Source organism: Bemisia tabaci, chromosome 10, assembly GCF_918797505.1.
Source record: "Bemisia tabaci chromosome 10, PGI_BMITA_v3".
NCBI lineage: Eukaryota > Metazoa > Arthropoda > Insecta > Hemiptera > Aleyrodidae > Bemisia > Bemisia tabaci.
Window position 1 is genome coordinate 14830037 of NC_092802.1, and position 25361 is coordinate 14855397.

The 25361-nt window shown below is 41.3% G+C and overlaps 1 protein-coding gene and 1 non-coding gene across 2 annotated transcripts in view; one reads left to right on the forward strand and one right to left on the reverse strand.

The window, feature by feature from the left end:
• Positions 1-25361, reverse strand: part of Mgat4a (alpha-1,3-mannosyl-glycoprotein 4-beta-N-acetylglucosaminyltransferase a) — a 181802-nt gene that overhangs the window by 147867 nt on the left and 8574 nt on the right. The window lies entirely within an intron of this gene.
• TRNAI-AAU (transfer RNA isoleucine (anticodon AAU)) lies at positions 17139-17212 on the forward strand. Its single transcript has one exon. It is a non-coding gene; the product is annotated as a tRNA-Ile (tRNA).

A 25361-nucleotide genomic window follows, 5' to 3' on the forward strand; every position in this document is an offset into this window, starting at 1 on the left:
ACAAAATCGGATTTAGAAGAAAAAATTACAAATGAGAGAAGGCGACAAAATCCTGAAACCAAACACGCAATTTGGCCTGGAACGGCGCGCCTTAGAGAGAAATGATGACGAGGACTTGAGATGAAAAGGAGAGGCCCTCGGTGCGGCGATCGGCATGTAACACATATTGGCGCCCACAAGACTGCACGAATACTTCATGCACTGCATCAAACATAGTGCGGTCAGCGTGAAACGCATAGCGCCTACAAGACTGCGTGAATACTTCACGCATTGCGTCCAACACAGTGCGTTCAGCAGCGGTCGGCGTGAAACGCACAGCGCCTACAAGACTGTCGGAATACTTCACGCATTGCGCCCAACACGGTGCGGTCTGCGCGGCGCGGCGGCGGAAGTTAAAATCATCGAACCACATTTATGTTTGTTCTTTCATAATTTTTTCGTTCATTTCTCATGGATGGGAGGCCTTGTCCACACAGAGATAGGTTAACGAAACTTAACTTTCGCGCTATGTTCCGTTAACTTATGCTAGTAGTGTTGACAGGGCTTTCCCAAAAAATGTGTTCAGCACGAGTAAATGCGTCTTATGCACCCCTCCCCTGCTGGCACGGTCACTTGATGGTTTTTATTGAGTTTCAAAACGAATGAGAAGGGGGCGGAAAAATACAGGCGGCCCATGGGCGGCAAGTAGGTGAATCCGGCCCTGATAGTAGCATAATATTGCCACATCAACAGGAAGACCATTTAAAACGCTCTCGGATCTCCAAAGGCTCAAATAAAAATTACGACAAAAATTTATAAATTTCAAATTTTAGGAAATTTATTCGAGCTTTTTGAAATTTCAATTTCCTTTGCTGGTTATTCAGTACATACGTCCGCCGTCTTTTAGGTCGGATTTTGACGGGGAAATGAGTATCAAAATGCTCACGTCCACTGGCGGATCCAGCAATTTGGCAACCACGGGTTTCCTCCATTTAAACCTATAGAAATATATCGATTCTTGGAGCTCTGGGAAGAATCGATAATTCAACAGACGTTCAAATGGAGGAAACCCGTGGTTGCCAAATTGCTGGATCCGCTTCTGCTCACGTGTCAACTCAAACCACGGTCCATCTCCTCATTCACGGTCATTTAGAGTCCGTCGAATTCGGGAATTCTCGATTCGATCAAACACTCACTCAATCCTCGATATGGTTGACTGCACCCCCATCCCTCCTCCCACTCCCTCCCCGGGGGGACATCCTTAGAAAATCCGCGCACCCAGATTCACTCCCTTCCTCCGCCCCCGTCGCACAGTGGATCGAGTCAATAGGAGAGGTCGGACAAAATTTGGAAACTTTAAACGCCTATAACTCCAGGTATACCAGGTTTGAGGTTCTATTCAGGGTGTCTACTAAAACAGGCTGGCCAAAAATCAGTAATTTTTCAGTGCATTCCCAAGAAATTCAGTACCTCCTCAATATAGAAATTCAGTGCTTTTTCAGTACCTCCAATTGACGAAAATCGAAAATTTTCAAAAATCTGAATTTCTCGCTCAAATTGCGACAAAAATAGCGAAAATTCCGGACCTTCTCGCGAAATTCCGCCTTTTTTCAGTACTTCCGGACCACCCTTAAAAATCAGTACTGTATTCGGACTTTCCGGAAATTCCGGACTTGTAGACACCCTGCTAAAAGTGGTTCCACTGGTTTTCTCTTGAAATTTTCTTCCTACAGCACTCTTTGAAATTGAAAATGTGATGAAATAAACATAAAAATTTGCAAATTTAGTCAAAAATTCCATGTCCGACCCCTCTTGCTGACTCGATCCACCGTGCGTCGGGGGGTTTTCTCTCCCGGCAGAAAAGCAATTTAAGCGAGAGTCTCGTCGATTCCAATTCATTTATTCCACTCTCATTTTCGCCGGCTTACGGAGGTGCCGCCTCCCCCCGAGGCCTCCGTTGCCGCGTCGCTGGATTCCCGCGCTTTTTCGCGGAGGAAAACTGTGTGCTTTTCGGCGATCTGGCAGCGACGCCCGGAAACGGACGGAAACGCTAGCGCCGGCTTTCCTCAAAGCTCGCCGCTGGCGAGGCGGAACTTTTTGCCCAAGTGCGCTTATTGCGCACTTGCCAAAATGGGTTGTGAAACATCTTGTCCGGGGTTGGACAGATTTATGCTAAGTGGAGTACCTTCATGCGGAGATGCGTCTCACAAAGATCCTTAAGATAAAAAAAAAAAAAAAAAAAAAAAAAAAAAAAAAAAAAAAAAAAAAAAAAAAAAATGGGGGAAACTTAGGTAGGAGCGGGTCAAAAAGGAGTTGTTACCAACCTTTGGGGGTTAATTACTATCTGCACCTGTTACCAACTTTGCCTTACAAGTTTAGGGTGAATCTTCAGCTGTAGTTCCGAAAAAATCCGGCTCCGAAATCAGTGATTATTTAAATATCAAAATATATATTTTAAATTCTAGGACTCATAAGTTCTAGCAGCAGAACGTCTGGAATGCTTAGAAACAAACGCGAGCTTTGAAAGTTTAATAATAAAAGCTATAACTTTGGTCCCACTTTCTCTTATGGGATATCTGTAAGTGAGAGAGAGAGATAGCTCACGGTGGGAGAGAGATATGCAACTGCTGAGAGCGATCACTCGCGATTGGTTGCATCGAGGCCATTATGCTTAACCCTATTTTTCTTTGGAATCAAGTTTCAGAGCTTCAGGAATTACTGTTTACGTCTTTTTAGTGTCAATAGGAAGAAGAATGTTAGCTACAACTTATGACACTTCGATTTCAGAAATTCCTTTAATTTTCATAAAAGCTCAAGGACTTACGTGAGGCTGTACGGACTCTAATAGCGTGGACCAAAAAATCAAAACACAGCGGTGGCGTTCCCTGCGCGGAAAAATTTCTTAATACGCACTGCTGTAGATTCACCTTAAGTTGGAAATTTTTTTTTAATTTGGTTCGCGAAATTTGCATCCAAACTGGGTAAATACGCCTAACTATATGTGTGCAGTAAAGCTCATGGCGAAACAAAATACAAAATTTCCTATTCTGTAATTCTGAATCATCAGAGTGCAAAATTCACCCTTTTTTACCCTAAGAGCTTAATGAAGCCTGAGGTGGCAAAGCCAATCAGAAGTGGAGTCGGTAGTTATTCAAAGAAATGAAATACGGTAAAAAAATTGCAATATCTCATTTTGGGATGCGTGTTTTCAGAGTTTATACATCGTTGGTGACAGGGAAGGGGGGGATCAGGTTTAGTGATGAAGGAATTTCTTTCAAAACACCCCTTTCCTAAATAATTGATCTACACGACAAGCATCACTCATCGACAGGAAACGGTGAATGTTTCTGCTCGTGAGAAAATGTTAAGTCCCGGAAACGAACGTGCTTTAATTGCGATGTATCGATTGATCCGCCCTTTAAACTTACGGTAAAGGATCGATAAACAAGGTGCTTGCAACGAACACCTAAATAATCGATTCTTTACCATAGCTTCAAATTGAGGAACATCGACAATCGATCATTCTCGTCTCGACACCGCAACTCGCACGTTTGCATCTCCTCGATAGCCAATGGAAGGTCGCGAGGTTTAATGTCTGCTGGAGACAGCGCAATCTTTTCCATAAATGAACGAGAAGAGGAATTCCGCTCGTAGATTCCGAAGAGAAACGAGATATGAGTGACGTACAAATATAAGCATTTGTGGAAAACAAATCCATCTGCATAGGCAATCCATAGCAGATACAGTATTTTAGGTGCACTGGGAAAAAATTTATATCATACGAACCGGATGTGCGCTGTCCTATCCTGCCTTGGTATGGAAAAACGCCGTATGAGCCGGCAGGCGTTGCGAAATTTTCATTAGTAAATCACGAATTTTCGGGAAAAACTGTGAATATTTTTCCTCCAATTTTCCAGATAATTTGGTTCGCAATTTCGCTGGAAGTTCCTGAAAATTTCAAGGAAAAATATCCACAGCTTCCTTCAAGAATAAACATTTAATCGAAGGAAATTTGGCAACTCTTGAATGTTCATACAGCACGGCAGTATTCGGCCGTTCTCTTCGGTTCACGTAACCGTACTCTTGATTAATGCAACCAGTGGCGCGGCGTGCTTTGCGATACATCGATTGACCTGCCATATAAACCTATGGGGAAGGCTCGACTATCAGGGTCTTCGTAACGAACACTTTAATAATCGATTCTGTGCTATGGCTTCAAATGGGGAAATATCGATAATCCGTACAACTAAATGCATTCCGGGGCTCATTTAGAGATGGTAATACGCCCTTGCGCGTCAGAAGAGCGACGAATTTAGATAGATTCGGCAACACCGCGTTTTAAAGTGATATTGAATCCATCCCCGTTCTAATAGCACTTTACGTCTGAAGCAGTCTTACAGACATCTCGTAGATGCTGTCAGCCCCCCCCCCCCCCCTCCCACTTCTAGACGTCTTTCGTCAAGTCAACACTTAATTCCTTGGCGGTGGTATTGGGACTGGGTATCGTGAGTACGTGACGATGGTACCAGTCGTCACGTATTCCAGATCAAGACTCGGAACTTTTTTGACCGATAAACACGGCATAAATTACAAGGAAAAGAAAGCAGGTTTTTCTGGGATCAACTAGATCTGGATACCCTCGTCATGCAGATTATTATAATTGACAGACAAAAGCGTTGGACAAAGAGGACGAAGAGGAAATCGAGCGATCCTTGATTGATCCTTTTTTTTAAGTGTGTGTGAGTGTCGCACTAGGTGGTTTAAAATTTCCGAGAAAAAACTCAGATCCGTAGAAACATTTTGCCTAACAACAAAACTGCAAAATTTGTGAATATTTTCTCTTGAAATTTTCATATAATTAAGATCTTGTCATGAATAAAATTGTCTGAGGAAACAAAGGTGAAATATGCGCATATAACCCTGAATCCTACTTAATCCAAGGAAAGTTGGCAACGCCTGAAGACTCATGAAGCGTTCTTCCTTAGCACGGCAGTGATCCCTTTCAAAAAGTCTCTCAAGAAAGGAGGTAACAAAATTTTGCTGTATAATCAAATATTAAAACCTATATGGCAGTATGCTTCACAACTATGGGGTTGTGCAAGCAAATCTAATATAAATAAGGTAGAAAGATTCCAGTCGAAGGTTCTACGAGAAATTATTGGAGTACCATGGTTCGTAAGGAACGAAGACATAAGGAGAGAATTAGAGGTACCCACGGTTAGACAAGTAATTGCTGAGACAACGAAGAGATATGAATGTCGTATTGAAAAGCATATCAATGTAGAGGCTTTAAACCTTTTAGATAGTACAATACCTGTGAAAAGGTTAAAAAGGTGGGAGACCTTTGAACTCCCATCAAGATTTAAGTAGTCTGTAAGGTATGAGTGAGAGTGTGAATGGAGTGTGAATGAGGGTGAAAGGAAGAATGCAAAACCATTAAACTAAAAACCTTTATGTTATAATACATTTAAGAAAGAAGGCAGAGAATTTACAATTCCTGTTCTTTTAGATAATCATAGTATTATCTAACGTTAACATATAAAATTAATGCAGTTTGTTAAGTTTTAGTTTTAAGCCACGTAGATAGATACAAGAAACACTTGTAGCAGTTACGATATATTTAAATAAAATTTCTTTTTAAAAAAAAAAAAAAAAAAAAAAAAAAAAAAGAAAGGAGGTACACGAGTACTGCCGTGCTAGGGAAAAACGCCGTATGAGCCTTCAGATGTTGCCAAGTTTCCTCCGATAAAAACCGAACTTACTGGGAAAATTGTGAATATTATTTTCCAAAAATTTCAGACAATTTTGTACGCAATTTAATCTAAAATACCTGAAAATTTCAAGGAAAAATATGCATGAATGTTGTCAAAAATACATGTTTTATCAAGAGAAATTTGGCAACTCTCGAATGTTCATACGGCGTTCTTCCTTAGCACGGCAGAGTACAAATCAACATAAAAATCACTCGCGGACATCATTAAGCATGAGCAGGATAAGAGACCCTTTTTAGTCTACTTCGTTAGTTGCCTTTCAAAGAAACCATTTCAAAAAAAGTACTACTTTGAAAAAGTGACTAAAGTCACGAACAAGCTTACTAATCGTAAAGTTCCGCCCGCCCCCCTCCCCCTTGCCAGAATAGTTCATAGTCCGCCTTTGACATCCCCATGGCATCACCCTCCCTCCCTCTACTGCGAGCCTATTACACCCTCTTAGCGAAACATCGCGCTAATCGAGTTGGGCGCAAAATTATCCCCTCATGTCGCGCTCCAAGTGCCTTCGATGAAACTTTAAAAATGTCTACCCACTCCGAGTGCTCCGTCGACGAACAAGTTCCCGCGCCGGGAAGTTGTCTCGGTCGGGAAAACTCCGATCATAGTTGCCAGATTTCGCTGAAAATCAGCATAAATGGATCGTAGTCGATTAGGGTGTCTACTAAAACAGTCTGGCCAAAAATCAGTACTTTTTCGGTACATTTCCAAGAAATTCTGTACCTCCTTAACAGAGTAACCCTGGTAAAAATTGGCGATTAGAGCTGCGTTTCAAAATATCATAGGAATTCTTATAGCCGGCTAAAGAAGGCTACAGAAAATAATATAACTGGCTGTAGAATGCGGAGAAAATAATACGGCCGGGCTATAGGAAGCGATAAAAAATTATGCAGCCGGGCTATAGTTCCTATCGCCGGGCTTTACACTTTATCGCCTGGCTGTTGCTTTTTCGCCATCGATTATAAAAGGCTATAAGAAATTGTGTAGAAATTCGTGTGCTTTGGAAATCATTAAGTTTGATACGGAACCACCTTAATATTTACAAAACACACGTTACATTTTCCTTTAATACATACTTTTTTTATCAATTAAAACGAAAATAATACATACAGGATGTGCAAACATTTCAAAATCATGAGTTGAATAACGCTGACTCCGCCAGATTAAATATTAGAGCCTAACACAAAGCGGAGCGGCGACGCACTGGCGCCTACAAACCTAACAGGGATACTTCACGCATTGCGCAACGCGTGAAGTATTCCTGTTAGGTTTGTAGGCACCAATGCGCGTTTCGCGCTGGCTGCCCGCCTGCCGCACCGCAGCGTGCCACGGCGCTTGAAGCAACTATTTCAAACCAGAGGTATTGTACAGTGTCATACGAAACTGAAGGTGCTCTAATATAATAGGAATGGCAGGCATCCATCAAAAATACGGAGCTTTCCTCGCAAAATAAATCAAATACTACGGCCCAAAAAGAGAGCAGTGGTCCAAAAACTCACTAAGTCCTAGCATCCGTAATTAGCGCGTTTAGCATACACTTTATCGCCTGGCTGTGATTTGCTTAATCGCCATCGGCTATAAAAGGCTATAAGATATTGTGTAGCCGGCTATAGAAGCTATTGGAAATCTTACAGCCGGCCGTAGGTCTATGGTATTTTGGAACACAGATTCTACTGCCAATTTTTACTAGGGAATCTAGTACTTTTTCAGTAGCTACAACTGACGAAATTCGGAAAATGTCACAGATTTGATTTTCTCGCTCAAATTGCGACCAAAATGACAAAAATTCAGGACCTTCTTGCGGAATTTCCGTTCTTTTTACGGAAATAAGAACTATTTTCGGACTTTCCGGAAATTTTGGACTTGTAGATACCCTGTCGATACATCAAACAGGTGAGATGGTATCAATGTCGATTTGGTTATGAGTATAAAATGGAAATGAAAAGTGAAATTGTTAGGAATTTTCTCATTTTCAGCATTCCTAACTTAAAAACTAAAACTTTGGTTTGAGGTTATGTTCTTTTGTTTTGAACCAAACGATTCATCGAACCATTATCGAATACGATCTATTGCCATAAGACTCATTCTAGAAAAATGTTGATTTTCAACGATATCTGGCAATGATGCCTCCAAGGCACTGCGCTGGATACGGCAGAAAGGTACAAATTTGTCTCGTGAGCTGCCGCGAAGGAAAATTAGACGGCGTTAACCAGAATCAACCTGGCTGTTGCCTTATGAGTCTATTGCAAACTTTTAGAGCGAAAAAAAAAATGTTTATTTTAGAGGACTGTTCGAAAATCAAGATGAGCACATACGGAAAGTCTAAAATCCTCTCTATTCTAATAAAATTTACGCTAATAAAAATCGCTAATAAAAATTTACGCTAATTTTTCTAATAAAGTTCTTTAATATAAATTTTTAATTAAATTTATTTTTTCTTTTCATTTTTAAGACGCTCGATGGACGGGGTGAGGAAAGAGAGTAAGACGGTCCAAAGGTTGACTTCCAAAGAAGGAATCAAAATTCAGAGTAAGGAGAAAGTCATTAAGAACATTGTTCGGCGGGAAATTTTTCTTTGAAACATCGTTTTGTCTTTCGATTAAAATTATTTGCTCATTAAACCGCCAACGGGCGATTTAGACAATTTCTCTGGCCGCGATCGCGGCCAGGGGGCGGAGCTCCCTGGTACACCGATAACTCCTCAATCTGTGTAAGAAGTTGTTCCTTTTTTTGGGTTTTCCAATTTAATTTCTATAAGTACACAGCGTGATCCATAAGTCCCGCACTACTACCGGCACCGGGCATCACCCCTGTAAACTTTTTAGAAAATTGAGGATAAGAATGGAAATTTTGTAACCACTTTTAGTTCATAGATAAAGATTTTAGGAGACCCTCAAAACGTCAAAAGGATCATCCCGAAAAGGAACTAGGGCCCCGAGGGTTAAAGATGATGCAGGACTTTTCGATCACTCTGTACACGGTAAAGAAAATGATACATCTGTATGACCCCGGCTGTGTATTTTGATAATAACATGATACTATCAAAAGTAAGTACTTTCACGAATAATTGATTAGAATATTCAACGGTTTCAGTGAATTCATTTCGTTTATGATTTAACTCACCACAATTTCGTTACAATATGAGGATGAGAATAATGGAATGCTCCCTTACCTGAAACAGAGGAAAGACAGAGAGAGATTAGTAAAATTGAAGCACTGAACAAATAGATTACATTTTGCGGTAAGGAACTATTTCTGGCTTGAGATAGAATATAAGTGCAATTAGTTTCCCCATGCAGATGAGCGCTTTTATGGATGAACCAGAAAAAGCGATTCCGTGTTGCATAGTTGTTACATCGAAAGTTTGCTGAGAACGTAAGCGCGATGTAAACAAACGGAACATATTTCTAAACAATAGCGGAATGGACGATTGAACGCACGGCGATTATGCGATAACTTTTCGGGCTCGAATGCAGGCCTTCTTGCCGTCCTTTTGAATTGAAGGCAGCACGGGGCAACAATAAGATGACACCTAGCAAAGTGCCAGGAACATACACGGCGTCTATGAGATAACTATACAAGCACGAATGCCGGTCATATTGCCGTCCTCTGAACTTGAAGGCGAAACACACACGAACAATACAGATGTTGCATGTGTGAGGAATTTGCGATTTGACTTCTGATTTTTGCGTAAAAGATTGCGAGAAACACGATGGTGCCACTGGTTATCTCTGAAATCAGCTCCCATGCTCAAAAAAAGCTCTCAAGATGAGGCCAAAATGGAGGGGATATCCCACGCTATCCTCAGAGTCCACCTCTACATCAAGACAAACTCTCCATGCAAAGATAGGGAGCGAATACATTAGCAGGGTTGCCGTGTTTTCAGTTGTGGAGTCCCCAAATAAAGTGGCAGCCCTGTCAATGTATTTGCTCCCTACCTTTGCATGGAGAGTTTGTATTGATGTAGAGTGGGACTCTCAGGATAGCGTGGAATATCCCCACCATTTTGGCCTCAACTTGAGAGCTGTTTTTGAGCTTGGGAGTTGATTTCAGAGAAAACCAGTGGTACCATCGTGTTTCTCGCAAACTTTTACAAAAGAATCAATAGTCAAATTGCAAATTTCACACACATGCAACATCTCCATTGTGAAGTAAGGAGTGCATTTCAGACTTTGCCGATGCGCTCATCGTGATTTTCGAGATACTTTCTATGAGTAACAACTCTAATTTTTGCTCTAGCAAAAGTTTGCAACAGGCCCATGGCTAGATCAGCTTTTGCCTCGGTTACGGGCCACGTCACGCGTTGAGATAAAGTCAGAAAACGAGAGGAGAACGTTCACGTATGAAATATTTTAAACCCTCCCGATTGAATAAAGTGTGTGCACGGCTGAAAGTGAGAGATAGAGGGAAAATCATGTCACCGATTCATGGTGTCTACTTGCCTGGAAAATAGAGGAAACCGGAATAAATTGGGGAGATAAAAGTAACCAAACAATTTCAGGGAAAATTGAAGCGTCTTCTTCTCCGTTCTGCTTTCAACTTTTCGACCTCGTTTTAAGAAAACAAAAAAGAAGAAGAAACGGTATAAAGACAGTATCTAGGAAGTTTGACCATTTCAAGAGTATTTGTACGTTTTTCCTGACATTTCTGGCTAGGTTGCCGATCATAAGGAAAAAAGTACCCGCAAACGCAGGATATTTGGACTTTCGGACACGTTGCTATTGGGAAATAAAATTTCTGGATCAGCTTACAGGGAATGTAAATACAATTATTTTCCCTACGGACATAAGTGTTTTTATGGAAATCCTAATTGCAAAATGCGGTCTATTTGAAAATGTGCGGTAGGGACCACGCAAATTAACGGATTAAGGATAGGATTCTACTTTTTTTGTCTTCTCTTCAAAATTACTCTTTCAGGATAGTGAGTCATCGTGAATTTTGGACCGGTTCACCGAAATATCAAATCTATTCATGTAAATGTATCTCGTGCGCACAACAGCTTTTCTTGGCTGAAATTACGAATGAAATACTTTAAAGTATGCTAGTTTAGACTGCTGAAGTGCTGACCGAGAAAATAAAGCTGAAAGATAGACAGGTAGTTGGGTGGGTGGGTCGTTAGGTTACTTATGGGAGAGGTTAGGTAGTTTAAGGTAACCTAAGTTACGTTGGTAACGTTAAGTCACGTTAGGTCACGTGACGACCTAGAGATCAGGTGAGGATACGTGTGAATGCATGAGGAATTTGAGAACGAAATGGCTCCGAGCGGTAGACGAAAAGACTCTCGGTTTTTGAAGCCGACTCCCTGATTTTCCTTGAAATTTTTCATTCCCTGATGAATCCCTGTTTTCCCGGTCCTAGACACCACACTGTTAAAAATCCCGGCGCGAAATTCACGCTCACTCAGTTGCTATTTTGACTACCTGTTACTCTGAGTGCATGGATCCGGCGCGAAATAAGCTCGGCGCGAATTTCGCGCTCTGGCGGGAGTGAGAATCTGACAAACAAACGTCAAACGGAACTGCCGCAGCATGGACTTGAACTCGAGTCGCAGTGGTGATAGACGAATGCGCTACCGCTTTGCCATTCGGCGCTCGTACCAGGAGGCCCTGAATTCACGCTACTTGAGGTACCTCAACTAATTCGTCCGTCGTTGGTAATATTTACGCTCTGATCTATTCACTCAGAGTACGGCGCGAAATTCACGCTAGATTTTTTCTTTCACGCCGGCTCTTCACTCAGAGTAAATCATTGATTTTTAACAGCGCACGCTTAAACCGAACTAAAAATAACTTCCATCTCCTATAAGTCGTTAAAGCTGCGTTCTATGCACTATATTCAAATTCTGCGATGCAACGCACTCGAATTTCCGACCGCGCAAAAAAAACTTAATCCGCCCAAATCCGGCTTTGGAACTTCGCCGCTGCTCTCGGGCGGCGGAACACCGAAAAAGCACTTTCCGATCGATTTTCGACAATTCCTCATTCGAAGCTATGGTAAAGACTCGATTTATAAGGTCTTCGTTACGAACACCCTATTTATCGACCATTTTCCATAGGTTCAATTGGCAGATGAATCGATACATCGCAAAGCTCGGCACGCCACTGTTACAACAGCCTGCAATTTCGTTCGTTGCCCATCGATCGTTCAGCCAAGCGCGCGCTGCGGGGCGAAGTGACAACGCACAGTGGACTGAGTCAATAGGAGAGGTCGGACAAAATTCGGAAACTTTAAACGCTCATAACTCCGTTTATACAAAACTTTGAGGTTCTAAAAGTTTTCCCATTGGTTTCCTCGTGAAATGTTCTGCTAAAACACTCCTTGGAATGTAAAATGTGGCAATATGAACATCTAAATTTGCAGTTTTAGTCAAAAATTTCATGTTCGACCTCTCTAATTAACTCAATCTACTGTGCAGGGTCAAAACTTACCGAGCTTCCTTCAACATTTTGAGAATTTTCTCTTCATTCTGCAAATTCGTCCGTTTGCTGAAAAGCGGTATTGTTAGCTAGCCTTCGATGTGCGCTACACGCCGACTGCACTGTTTTGGCGCAATGAGTGAAGTATTCCTACAGCCTTGTAGGCGCTATATATGCGTTTTAAACCAACCGAGCCGACCGTGCTGTGTTTGGCGCAATGCGTGAAGTATTCCTACAGCCTTGTAGGCGCTATATATGCGTCTTAAACCGACCGAGCCGACCATGCTGTGTTTGACGCAATGCGTGAAGTATTCCTACAGCCTTGAAGGCGCTAATATGCGTTTGAACCGACCGAGCCGATACCGAGATAAACACCAAAATTTGCAGTTTTATTCAAAAATTTCATGTCCGACCTCTCTGATTGACTCGATCCACTGTGCGACGACGAGACTACCCGCCGGGAGGGAATGGTGTGATAAGTGCTCAGTCCGACATATCGAGGGATTGCCCAAGAGCTTTCGGAAAGCTCTAAGACTAGTTGACGGATGAGACGGGTCGAAGAAGGGGGGGGGGGGGAGATTTCGCTTGAGCAGACGTGTTTAACAGGTGCGAGAGATGCCATTCTGAGTCTCGATGGTGTGCAACAGGAGTTATTTCTATTCTGCCGACCAAATGTTGCATTTTTAGCTATGAGGAAATAAAACGGAGTAAAATGGGAGACATAGGCTGAAACCAACTAGAATGCCTGGGAAAATTCGGAGTGATTTCGACCCCATCCTCAACCAATATATAAAAATAGTAAATAGTATAAATATAGTGTAACCGCGCTTGCGTTTGACGGAATCATTGACCTTTCTTTAGTTTAGGTCGGATAGGCAACTAAACTAACTGCATAGCAAACTGTTGGGTACCTCGCGAAAATGAAGGCGCTTCAACAGGAAAGGGTGCTGAGAAGGGTATTTTACATTTTCATGCAAGGTTATTGTTAGGCAAGACATATCCGTAAGTGCTATCTGTCGCATGCTTTCGTGGTTCCGTTTTGGACGCACAACAAACGCATTTGCAGGTTAGAAATTGGCAGAAAAGGCAAGCACTTTACCTGGAACGGCACTTTACTTGTTTTCATTGGTTCTCCGGAGGAATATCGTCACTTACTGCTGTCTTGCCTGCAACTACGTCATTTTTTGCGCACTTACAGCTTTCTCGTAAGTCTTGTTTTGATACGATTAAGATGAATTTTGCTGCTTAGCTACTTCAGTGATTTCATCGAAAATAAATTAGACGAATTTCGAAGGAGACTCGATTTCGAAAATTTGACACGTACTGCTCTCTTCGCTATCACGCAGAAAGGAGCGTTGAGCTCTCAACTTAGTTTTTGCTTTACCTGATGACTTTGCTTTGCTTATAGATTGCTAATACGGGGTCTGTGAAACATATTGTCTCCGGCCCGGCGGAACTTTCTAATCGGAGGACTTAGGACGTGATGGAGGAAGCTTCGACGCATCGAGGGATTACCCGCGGACTTGGGAGCTTTCCCGAGTCTGAGTGACGTGCACGTGAGGGCGTTTCGCGTCGACTCCCGCGGCCGGTCAACAGGTGCTCCCTAAATCGCCGCTTTCCGCCAAATCTCCAAGCTGACACGACTCCCGACGCACAGTGGATCGAGTCAAAAGGAGAGGTCGGACAAAATTTGGAAACTTCAAAAGCTCGTAACTCCATTACTACGAAACTAGGAGGTCTTAAAAGTGGCCCCGTTAATCTTCTCGTAAAATTTACTGTAGAGTGCACGCCCCTCAAACTTTAGAATATCACAAAAGAACCATCTAAATTTGAACCAGTGAGTTCGAAAACACACCAACTCGGGTTTTTATCGATTTTCACTTTTTTACGGTTTCGTAACACTTATGGATAGAAGCATCTGTGCGCAAAAGGAAATTTCGAAATTACAATCGGGAGTGCTCGAAACAGCGACGGGAAACGGGAAAAATCGAAGTATTTCATTGGAAATACCAATTTTTGGTCATTCCAAGGGAAATGGTGACCATCCGATCTTGCGGTTTTCTTTTTTCGGTTCAGTATACCTTGTAACAACAAGTTATATACACATATTCAAGCGTTATTCAGGTTGAAAATATACATTTTTCTGGGCAGACTATGAAAAATGAGTATCTGTAAGTCGGTGAGAACGAAAACACACCAACTCGGAAATTTTTAAACGCTTGCGTCTCTGTCATCAAACATGGTGTATCGATTTCAACCTGGTGCTTTACAAAGTCTCTGAGTACTTGTCCTTTGACACCAAAAAGGTTTTTCTTAAACTAACTTCTTCGCCCGCTGCGCAGTTTTAGGTGTTTCCTGAACAATTTTTTTTCCAAGTTGGTGTGTTTTCGAACTCACTGATTCAAAATATCACAAAAAACCATCTAAATTTGCAGTTCTAGTAAGAAAAATCATGTCTGCCCTCTCGCACTGACTCGGTCCACTGTGTGACGCGCGACGCCTGCTTTCGAAACTTCGAGGGCAAGGAAATGTGTGGGCGCACACACTCCTCCAAGTAGGGAAGCCGATGTTTAAGTCTCTTGATATTACCAAATTTCAAAATCTTGAAAAGTCATTATTGGTCGCGAAACAGCCTTGCACTGAAAAAAAAAAAACACATTGAAGCTAGAGTCCAGACTCTTAAAAACATCGTCAAGAAAAAATACTAATGATTCAATCGGATTTTCGCTTAAATCAAGAACCAAGCCTCTTAATTTGAGCGGATTTCCTTTTGATTTAAGCAAAAATCTGATTGAATCAAGAGTATTTTTTCTTGTCAATGTTTTCAAGAGTCTGGACTCTAGATCCAATGTGTTTTTTTCCAGTGTGTGTGTTTCAACAAGGGTACAGAAAATGCCGGAGCATGTGCCTGATTGCTGAGCCTCGTCGATTCGCCAAAATTATTGTTTTTTTTTTTTCGATTTTAGAAACGCCGTGTCAAGACGCAAATAAATCTCTTCAGAGAATGCAAAGAAAAAAAACTTCACTCTTCATCAGGAGAAATTTGGCAATATCCAGATGTTCATACGGCGTTTCTCCTTAATACGGAAAAAAGGCACTCGTAGGAGCTCGAATTAATCTGAAATGATTGTTACTTCCCGACTTACTGCCATTCGTCTCCTAATCCCATTTCATGATATTCAAGCCTTACAAGTTAAACCCCTTCTATCACATTGATTTGCACCATTAAACCCTCATGAATAATTGCCGTCAACTTATCCGTCATCTCGAAAGCTGCAGTGAATGTGTGACGCTTTGTTCAACGGAATACCACTTATCGAACGTCGGTGTCGTTGTGTGGCCTAAACACAGAACTGAAGGAGCTTTCTACCAGTTCCTCTATCGGCACGGCATCCGCACTGTGCAGTGCAGCCTTCGTTCAACGGGATACCACTTATCGAACGTCGGTGTCGTTGTGTGGCCTAAACACAAAATTGAAGGAACTTTGGGACCGCTTCCCGTAAATCTTCGTGGGGACGGTCACGGCGATGGATATCTTGTCTTGGTAAAACTCGTTTTAACACCGATGATCTTGAACTCGGTTAATCGGTTTGAAAATGTTGGATTCGAGGAACAAGCAACTCCGTAAAAGTGAAAAAATCTATTTTGTGGCAGAAAAATGACTGTTCTTCGAAACCTCCAAGAAAAAGCACAGCGGCGAGTTTGACAAGTTTAAAAACGATCAATTTCTGATAATTTAAACTTCTTACAATTCTAAGCAAAAATTTTGGTACCATTGCAACATCTCCCTTTATCACGGGTAAGTAACATGCACCAAGCACATTTTCAAACCTTTAAGAAACTTGGGTCATCACGGTCTTCAGTTATTCGCTTGTTTTCTGCACTTTCTTTTGTCTCAAACTTTGGTCGATTCGGAGCTATCTGGTTTGATCAACATTAGATTTCAGTGTTATTTCCCCGAGGAAAAATAACAAATCTATTTCCACAAACCATCATGAAACTACAGCTAAGCATACCTATCGCCACGTAACAATCCGCATTGAAATTACATAATTTTCAGAAGAAAATATTTTTGTTCGATTTAGAAAAGATCTCAAGAAAATATGCACAATTCAGATTTGTTACGGAGATCAGAAAAAGGTGAGAAAACTAATGTACCAACCAATGGCGTAGCGTGCTTTGCGATAAATCGATTGATCTGCCTTTTAAAACGATGGAAAAAGATGGATAGACAGGGTCTTCGTTGCGAACACCCTGTCTATCGATCATAAATGATTCTTTATCATGGCTTCAAATGGGGAATATTAGTCGTTCATTCGCGCCTCGCCACTGTTACCAACTCGCAGCTGTGAAGAGAGATAAAGGAATCAACACACACAGAGAAAGCTCAAATTTTGCGAATTTTTCCTTTTAAAAACAAGATATATTGGAGACGTGGATTTTTCCATTTTTTTCGATCAGAATAGGCACCGTCCTCAAACCGATGACAAAGTAATTTAATTAACCTTTTTCCGCTGCGATCGAGAATGAATTGCAACACTTTTTTTGAGGCTCGAATAATTGCCATATTACGATATATTAATTACGACCGTTCCTCATGTTTTTTATTCACAGAAAAAGGAGAAACAAAAGAAAAAAATAGACGTGCTACGACTTCAAATAATTATTCATTACAATCGAAAATCATTAACAAAAAGATTTTTGAGGGATGCGGATCAAAATATTCTGACTTTCCCTGATGATACATTACATCCATTAGACCCAAGACATGGAAAAATCAAAAGGAGATTCAAAATTGAGAGGTACTGCTGTCTTTTCTCGATTATTTTAGGATCTGCGTGAGCAGTAAGCAGAGGCAAAGTACACGAGTATGAACGTACTAACGTACAGAGATAATTTGATCGTGTTATAATGAGTTCATTTCAATCACATCTACTGTGTTTCACGGCGAATTTTCCGGCCACGTTCCACAACTGGCCCATTAGCTCAGTTGGTTAGAGCGTCGTGCTAATAACGCGAAGGTCGCGGGTTCGATCCCCTCATGGGCCATCAAAAATTTTGCTTTGAAGATGATGGGTAGAGCGAAAAATAGAGGAATACTGAGGATGAGAAGATAGCAAGCAAACAGACTGTACTCTACCGTGCTATGGTTTTTTTTAAAGAATCTACAATAATGTGCAATAGGTGGTATCACCAGGTGCTACTTTCCCAGTGAGGGAGATTATATCCAGTTACAGTTTCTTTATCATGACAACATTTGGAGAAAATTTGACGCCTTTCGTTAAGCTAATTAAGTTTGAATCTAGTTAAATCTTAATGTGCACAGGTGCAGAATTATGAACGGAGTTTAGGGAAATTTTAACAATTTAGAAATAGTCCTTTTATTTTTCTGACATTTTCGGTTTTTCCTAGGAAAATTATGGGAAAAAAGAGAAAAAAAAGATACCAAAAACATCGGGAGAGGGTTTTCTCTCATAAATTTGATTATTTTTTCTTTAAAGTTTTACACGTCTTACAAAAATGTTTCTCAAAGTTTCCTTTTTACTACATTTTCTAAGTTAGTAAGAAAGTATGCTGAACTATGCGCGTAGGTTTATTTCCATTACTTTCAAGAAGCGCATCAAATATCAGTACAATAGGAAAATAAATGACGACGATAAACTATTATAACATTTTTACGAGAAAATCACTGTCCCTGCCTGGTGAGGTATTTTCAATACTCTTACATTCACATAAAATTTTATGCTCTTCTTTTCATTCGATTATAGGGGCCCTCTGGAGATTATTGACTACAATACCTGAATTGGGATGGAAAAAAGTCTAGGAAGCAAGTGAGCCAGGTTTCCCGATAATAAATAAAGAAAGTCACGTCAATTTAAGAGGTATTTGTGTAATTTTATACCAGTTTTTTTTTTTCATTTTTCATGACGTTGTTGATGTCTCGCCTCGAGTAGAGATTTTCTTGCGGAAGAGAGATGAAACATTCTACTCAGTGAGGCGCCCTTCTCAAGTTTTCTTTGAAAATAATTAGGAGGCCGATTGACTTTGTATCTTCTTCGCAAGTTCGCAATTGTTGCCATATAGATTTTTTCAATATTTTCCTCAACTTATTGCAACAGACGGAAATAAGAGAGAAATGTATACATGTAGAAGAGCACCAAGGAAGGGCAGTATAGAAGAAACAAAACTTTTTTTTTATATTTTTCTGCAATTTCATGAAATATTTTACTTAAAATTTCCAGGGTTGCCACAGAATTTATAAAATTTAATTCCCTGAAATTTTCCAGATTTTCCTGATATATTTTGGTTTCATTTCCTAATAATTGAATATGTGACAGATGATGGTTAAGAAGACGTAATTAAAAACAGTTTTCAGGCAAAATTCGTTGTTTTAAACCTCAAACCCATCGTCCCATCACAGAAAGCAAATTAGGGCGATTGAACGAATTTTCCCTGACATTTCCGTAATTTTCCCTGACTTTTTAAAATTCCCTGACATTTCTCAGTTTTCCTGGTATTCTCTAACAGTGGTGACCCTATAAAAGACACCAAAAAAGAAAAACCAGGCGCCATTCATTTAATCTTGTATTTAATTTCGAAGAATATTTTCCAATATTTTTCATACTTTTCTGAAATCTCATGAAAGATTTCACACGGAATTTCAAATTTTTATTTGTCATAAAAATTGCAACCCTGCCCGTTGCCCGATTGAGAGCGGGTACTCACCTTGATTTGGCGGGTGCCGGCGCGCGCGTGGAGCGGCGTGCGATTCACGTCCGACCGATCGCGCTCATAACAACAAGACCGACGACGCGAACGACACAGTGCTCGATGACGCGACGAGACGGCAGACGCGAACGGACGTCCTGGCGCGACGTCAAGGCCCAGACTGGCGGGAGACTCCATGCGCGTCGACGGCGCGGCGCGACGTCACGGGCCGCGGCCGGCAGGCCGCGCAACGACCGAGACAGAAGCGTCGCGTCGCGACGCGACGCCTCGCTAGGTCCGCTGCCATGCATTTCGAGGACCATTTTATTGACCCCGCGGGCCGACAGGGGCGGACTGGACAGGTAGAGGAGTTGTTAATTAGGAAACGTTAAACAAAATAGTCATATTTACGTTAGACCGTTGCCTACGAGAATAGAGGCCGTAACTACTATTCTGTGACGTCACGTTAGTAGATGAAACCCGGGCGCGATTTAACATAAGTTCTTATGGAAGAACGCATGATCAGTGTTCGACACTCGCCTCTGAGTTATAGGAGCCATTTGGCGCATCAAGCCCGATTTTTAGGCGCCATTGAAATTTTTTTAGGGGCCAAATTGACTTTTTGCCTACATATTACGGCGCATTTAATGAAAAGTTAGACGCAAGATGTTTTCGTAACGGAACTAGTAAGACGCTGTAACTTGGAGAAGACAAAAGTACTAAGGATGAAATCGTGAAGAATAGAAAAAGCCTTCACTTGTAGTGCTGAAAATTTCGAATAATCACGTAATATGAAAATTCGGATTTTTAGGGAGCAATTTTTAGGGGGCCACGTTGGCGCAGAGCCTTCATTTTTTAGGCGCCATGACCGATTAATAAACCACGTAGAGTGGTTAAATTAGCATCTGGATCTTAAAATCTACATTGAAATATTGCAGTCACTTTTGTTAACTACAAAATTGTTAAATCGGCAATTTCATTTTTTCCGTGCAGTGATGCTAACTTTCAAGTATCGCCGCTGAGTTCAAGTTGGTGCCATGAATAAGAAAAGGAAAAAGTACGTTTCAATTCCAAGCATAATAATCAGAACTTCCTACCCTGCTCCTCTTTGTACAGGAATTTTTCTATTTTCCTATTCAACACGTATAAAAGACGTATTTCCGACGATTACCTGCAAATTGCAACACGTGGACATACTAACATCAGGATTTCGTCACATCTAATCCGTTTATGTTTCAACTAGGGGGTTTGCCCTCCAGCCGGTACGCGGCCCAACCCCCAAGGGTCTTTGCAGGTCACTTCTTACACTTCCTAAGCCCCTTCCTCACTCCGTCCAACGAGCGTCTTAAAAATGATTTTATTAGAATAGAGACGATATCCAGGGATAGAGTTTCTCGCGAGCTACAATGCTTGGCTTTTGAGAACCCTAATAGCGTGAACGTGTATCTGTACATGCAGACTTAGCCTAGAATTTATCGTGTTTATCGTATTTATTTAAGGGGCCGATGACAGCGCTGAGGACCTGTCACTTGCCAACACGAACGAGTGATCACTGAATGAACTACGTTACGTTCATTCATCGCTGCGCTGGAATTGGTTCTCTCACAGCTTTAGTTGTTATTACACCAAATGGAGATGTTGCATGTGTGAGGAATTTGCGATTTGACTGTTGATTCTTACGTAAAAGTTCGCGAGAAACACGATGGTCCCACTGGTTTTATCTGAAATTAACTCCCGAGCTCAAAAAAAGCTCTCAAGTTGAGGCCAAAATGGAGGGAATATCCCACACTATCCTGAAAGTCCACCTCTACATCAAGACGAACCCTCCATGCAAAGATATGGAGCAAAGACATTAGCAGGGTTGCCGTGTTTTCAGTTTTGGAGTCCCCAAATAAAGTGGCAGCCCTGTCAATGTATTTGCTCCCTATCTTTGCATGTAGAGTTTGTTTTGATGTAGAGTTGGACTCTCAGGATAGGGTGGGATATCCCTCCATTTTGGCCTCAACTTGAGAGCTTTTTTTGAGCTTGGGAGTTAATTTCAGAGAAAACCAGTGGCCACATCGTGTTTCGCGCAAACTTTTACAAAAGAATCAACAGTCGAATCGCAAATTCCTCACACATGCAACATCTCCATAGCCGAACCTTCAGTTATATTTCCACGATCAAAATGAGCCGACCACAATAGTTATTTATTAAGTTCGTTGTAATTAAGTTCAGGAGGCGCCACTACTTTTTGATCAACGTAAAACGCGTGGAAGTATCGAGCTGCTTCGTAAAAATTTGTATGTATACTCTCCCTATAAGATGGAGAAATGGTGCTGGCGGGACACCATTTAGCGGGGAAATCAAAGCCGAAAAATTCCCAAAAATTTTGGAATTTTTTTTTTTATTTTTGGAACTTCTCGGCTTTGATTTACCCGCAAAATGGTGTAGACTCAGCACCATTTCTCCACCTTGTTACATACAGTTTTGAGCCACTTTTTTTGTGATTTTCTAGTTAGTGTTTTTTCTCTCCCAGGTATGCCACAGAATTCAGAAAATAAAATTCCCTGACAGTTCCCTGATTTCCCTGACACATTTTGGCGAAATTCTCTGCCATTTGGAGATGTGACGGATAGTTGAGAAAGCATACACGGGAAAAAAACACATTGGATCCAGGGTCCAGACTCTTAAAAACATCGACAAGAAAAAGTACTCTTGATTCGATCAGATTTAAGCTTAAATCAAGAACCAAGCCTTTTAATTTAAGCGGATTTCGTTTTGATTCAAGCAAAACTCCGATTGAATCAAGAGTATTTTTTCTTGTCAACATTTTCAAGAGTCTGGACTCTAAAACCAATGTGTTTTTTTCCAGTGTAATCAAAAACAGTTTTCAGGCATAATTTGTTGTTTGAAACCTTAAACCCATTCTGAAAAGCAAATGAAGGGGATTTAACAAATTTTCCCCGACATTTTGATAATTTTCCTTGACATTTCCTAGTTTTCCCTGACTGTGGCAAATCCTGCTTTCTACATAGGTACTCTAGGATAAACAAAACACTATTATGAGTCGGTATTTTCAAGGGGCCGCGAGTTGATCGTTCAACTTCGCAACCGACGAAGTATGCAAGCCTCCCTTCCTCTCCATTCCGTTCTCACGAAACGATGCGACGCACATCGAATGATACCGCATCAAATAAATGGATTAGACACGCGAAAACGTTCGTTCCTCCGGCGGCGCCCCTTCTTCCCGGACTGCAGAAGTGCAGAACATACCGAAAAGTATTCGGGGGGGGGGGGGGGTGCCCCCTTCCCGCCCCCGCGGTGGCGACGGAGGGCAGGAACAATCCGGGGATCGGATCCGCGGAGAAGTAATTACTATTGCCTCGGCAATTAATTGAATTCCGAGGAGGTTTCATCGCGGTGCCGCCGCCGAATCCACCTGATCAGCATGACATTGGCTCATTTCGGAGTCGGGGCTCCTGCACTTGACTTTTGATTGGTTAAACGGTTCGCGTTGATTAGCAATTTCGCCGCTCGCGTAGCTGTGCGGATTCTTCGGGCCGGGTCGGGTGTCTCTGACATTTTGCGCATTCATTCCAATCGCGGTAAAAAGCCTCCGCGAAAATTCAAGTATACTCAAACACTAATAAAAATATTTGAATCAGCGAGTCCGAAAACACACCAACCTCGGAAAAAAAATTGTTCAGGAAACGCTTAAACCTGCGCAGCGGGCGAAGAAGTTAGTTTAAGAAAAACCTTTTTGGTGCCAAAGGACAAGTACTTGGAGACATTGTAAAGTACCAAGTTAAAATCGATACACCACGTTTGATGACAGAGAATTAAGCGTTTAAAAATTTCCGAGTTGGTGTGTTTTCGTTCTCACCGACTTTCAGATACTGATTTTTCGTAGTCTGCCCAGAAAAATTCACATTTTTCGACCTGAATAACGCTTGAAACTTTTTGGTATCCGTCTTCCTTGAAATGGCCAAAAATTGGTATTTCCAATGAAATACTTCGATTTTTCCCTTTTCCCGTCGCTGTTTTGAGCACTTCCGATTGCAATTTCGAAATTTCCTTTTGCGTGCAGATGCTTCTATCCATAAGTGTTACTAAACCATAAAAAAGTGAAAATCGAAAAAAACCTGAGTTGGTGTGTTTTCGAACTCACTGATTCAGTTGTGTTCTTGAGTTACTTTTGGTTAGTGTAGGAGGTGAAACACAAATTAACCAACGAAAATTTTGTATTGATTTTGGTACGGTTCTAGCGGTGATTTTGTGCAGAAAACAATGGAGAGGTCTCGATACACGATCAAGTTCCCGAACCAATTACCATTAAAGTGTCGGGAGTCATCAGTCTTAAAATCATTCATTTGCTTACTTTTAAAATGAAAACTTGGCAGAAAAGTTTCCTGTGGCAGGAAATGATAAATGATGGCACTCCGTTCTGATCAAAATATGACGGGTCGTCCAATTTTGATCAAAGAGGATTGTTGCATGGTGACCACCAGTCATCAAGTGGTCTACTTTGATCGAAATTGGTTCGGAATTTGATCGCGTGTATCCAGACCTGAGAGACTAAGAAACCTCGATTTTCCAAATTTTCCAAAGGCGATCTCTCAAAACTTCCCATTGTAGTGGGAGGACCAAGAATTTTCCAGGAAAACAGAGAGCGCACCACCTCCAGAAAATTGCTCTAGCAACGCCAATGCACCGAAATTAATTAAATGAATGAATATGCACATCAGCGTAGGCATTCTAATGCAAGTACATTTTCGCGGGGAAAAAGTCCTCACTGAAAAACTTACGGATTATCCGGTCTCAGTTGAACTTCAAAAGAAAACGAACAAGCGTTCCGCTTTGTCTACAGTTATTCTGACGTAATTCTGCCAAACGGAACTATGTGCATTAAGACACGAGCCCTGAGACCCATAAGAATATATGCATAACATAGCTCACGTCATAATGCACATAGTTCCGTTTGATAGAAATACGTCCATTTCTCGTGACGCTTTCCCGGAAACAGCCATTCCGTAGAATTATTTCCGAGTAATGAAACAAAAGGTCTCTTGACAACAAAAACGAAACTCTCTAAGCCAACCTTTTCTTTTTTTTTTAACAGTTCATTAACGTATACGATAGAAAATTAAAAATAAAAAAACTAGCGGGAAAGCGCGGGGGAAATCATAAGATTATTGAAGTTATAAATCAGCTAAAAGCTTTCGAGAGCAGTCTCCGGTCGAGACTGTCGTAACTCACACTTTTAGGAACCATTTGGAGGATTTTTTACGATCTACTATAAATAAATATGCTCTCTCGTGATGGACACAACTCGCCGAATGCTCTCTTTCTTCCCGAAAAATCCTGAGGGGAATTAGTGTACATTAGTACATAGTGTACATTAGTACATAGTGTACATTAGTACATAGAGTCCCTTTATACTGAGAGTCAAGACAATGTGAACCCATTTCTGATTGGCTCCCGTATTTTAGGCCTTCACAGTGTCACAAACGGGAATAAAGATTACATTTTCACCGATTGCAAATACTATAATCAGGAATGGACCAGGGAATTACGGGTTCGGCAAGGAACACACGGAATGAGAGAGGGAACGGAGAAAGGAATTTGAGAATGGGCCGATCAAAGGTTACAAAAAAACGTTCAATTTCTGTAATCTTTATTCCCGTTTGTGACTCCATGAGGGGGTGTTGTCTTGACTCTCGGTATAAAGGGACTCTAGTGTACATTATGACCGGGATCAGCCCGACTACATCTGAAGTTGCCTGATTTTTTCTGATGTTTTTTCTTAAAAGAAAACTTAGCAACATTGGAAACAAAGTCTGTTGGATCTAAATACCAGACGCTTAAAAATATTGAAAAGGCGGCGGAAATTTTTGAACGTCGCATGGCGCCTGTGATACTTTGGACGGAAGGTGACGAAATATCCATGAATTCAGGTTTCATTATGACTTTTGATATTATCAGGGTTGCGTCGCTGATTCGGTTTATCATCAAAGAACATATTCTCCTTCTTTTCATTCTTTTAAAATACCCCTTTTCAATGCCTTTCCCTAGCCAAATCGCTTAGTTTTGGTTTATCCGCGAATTTTGCTTATCCGCGGTAGCTCCGGCCCCGAATTACCGCGGATAATCGAGACTCCACCGTAATCAATAAATCAATAAACCGTCGCACCGTTCTCCAAAGTGCCGTACACTGCCGTGCTAAGGAAAAACGTCATATGAACATTTAAGAGTTGCCAAATTTCCTGCGACAGGGTGTCTAGTATTTTATAATTTTGAAAAATCCTGATATTTTCCTGATTTTTCTCGACTTCTGGCACGGTAGGCAAAACGCAGTAAGACTTTCTCCGCTGAGGAGATTCGTGTAAGAAAAATTCCTGATAAAACGTCCAATTTTCACGATTTTCCTGATTTTCCTGATCGACCAAAATTCCTGATATTTTCCGGTTTTTCCTGATGCTAGACACCCTGTTCGATGAAATGTTTATTT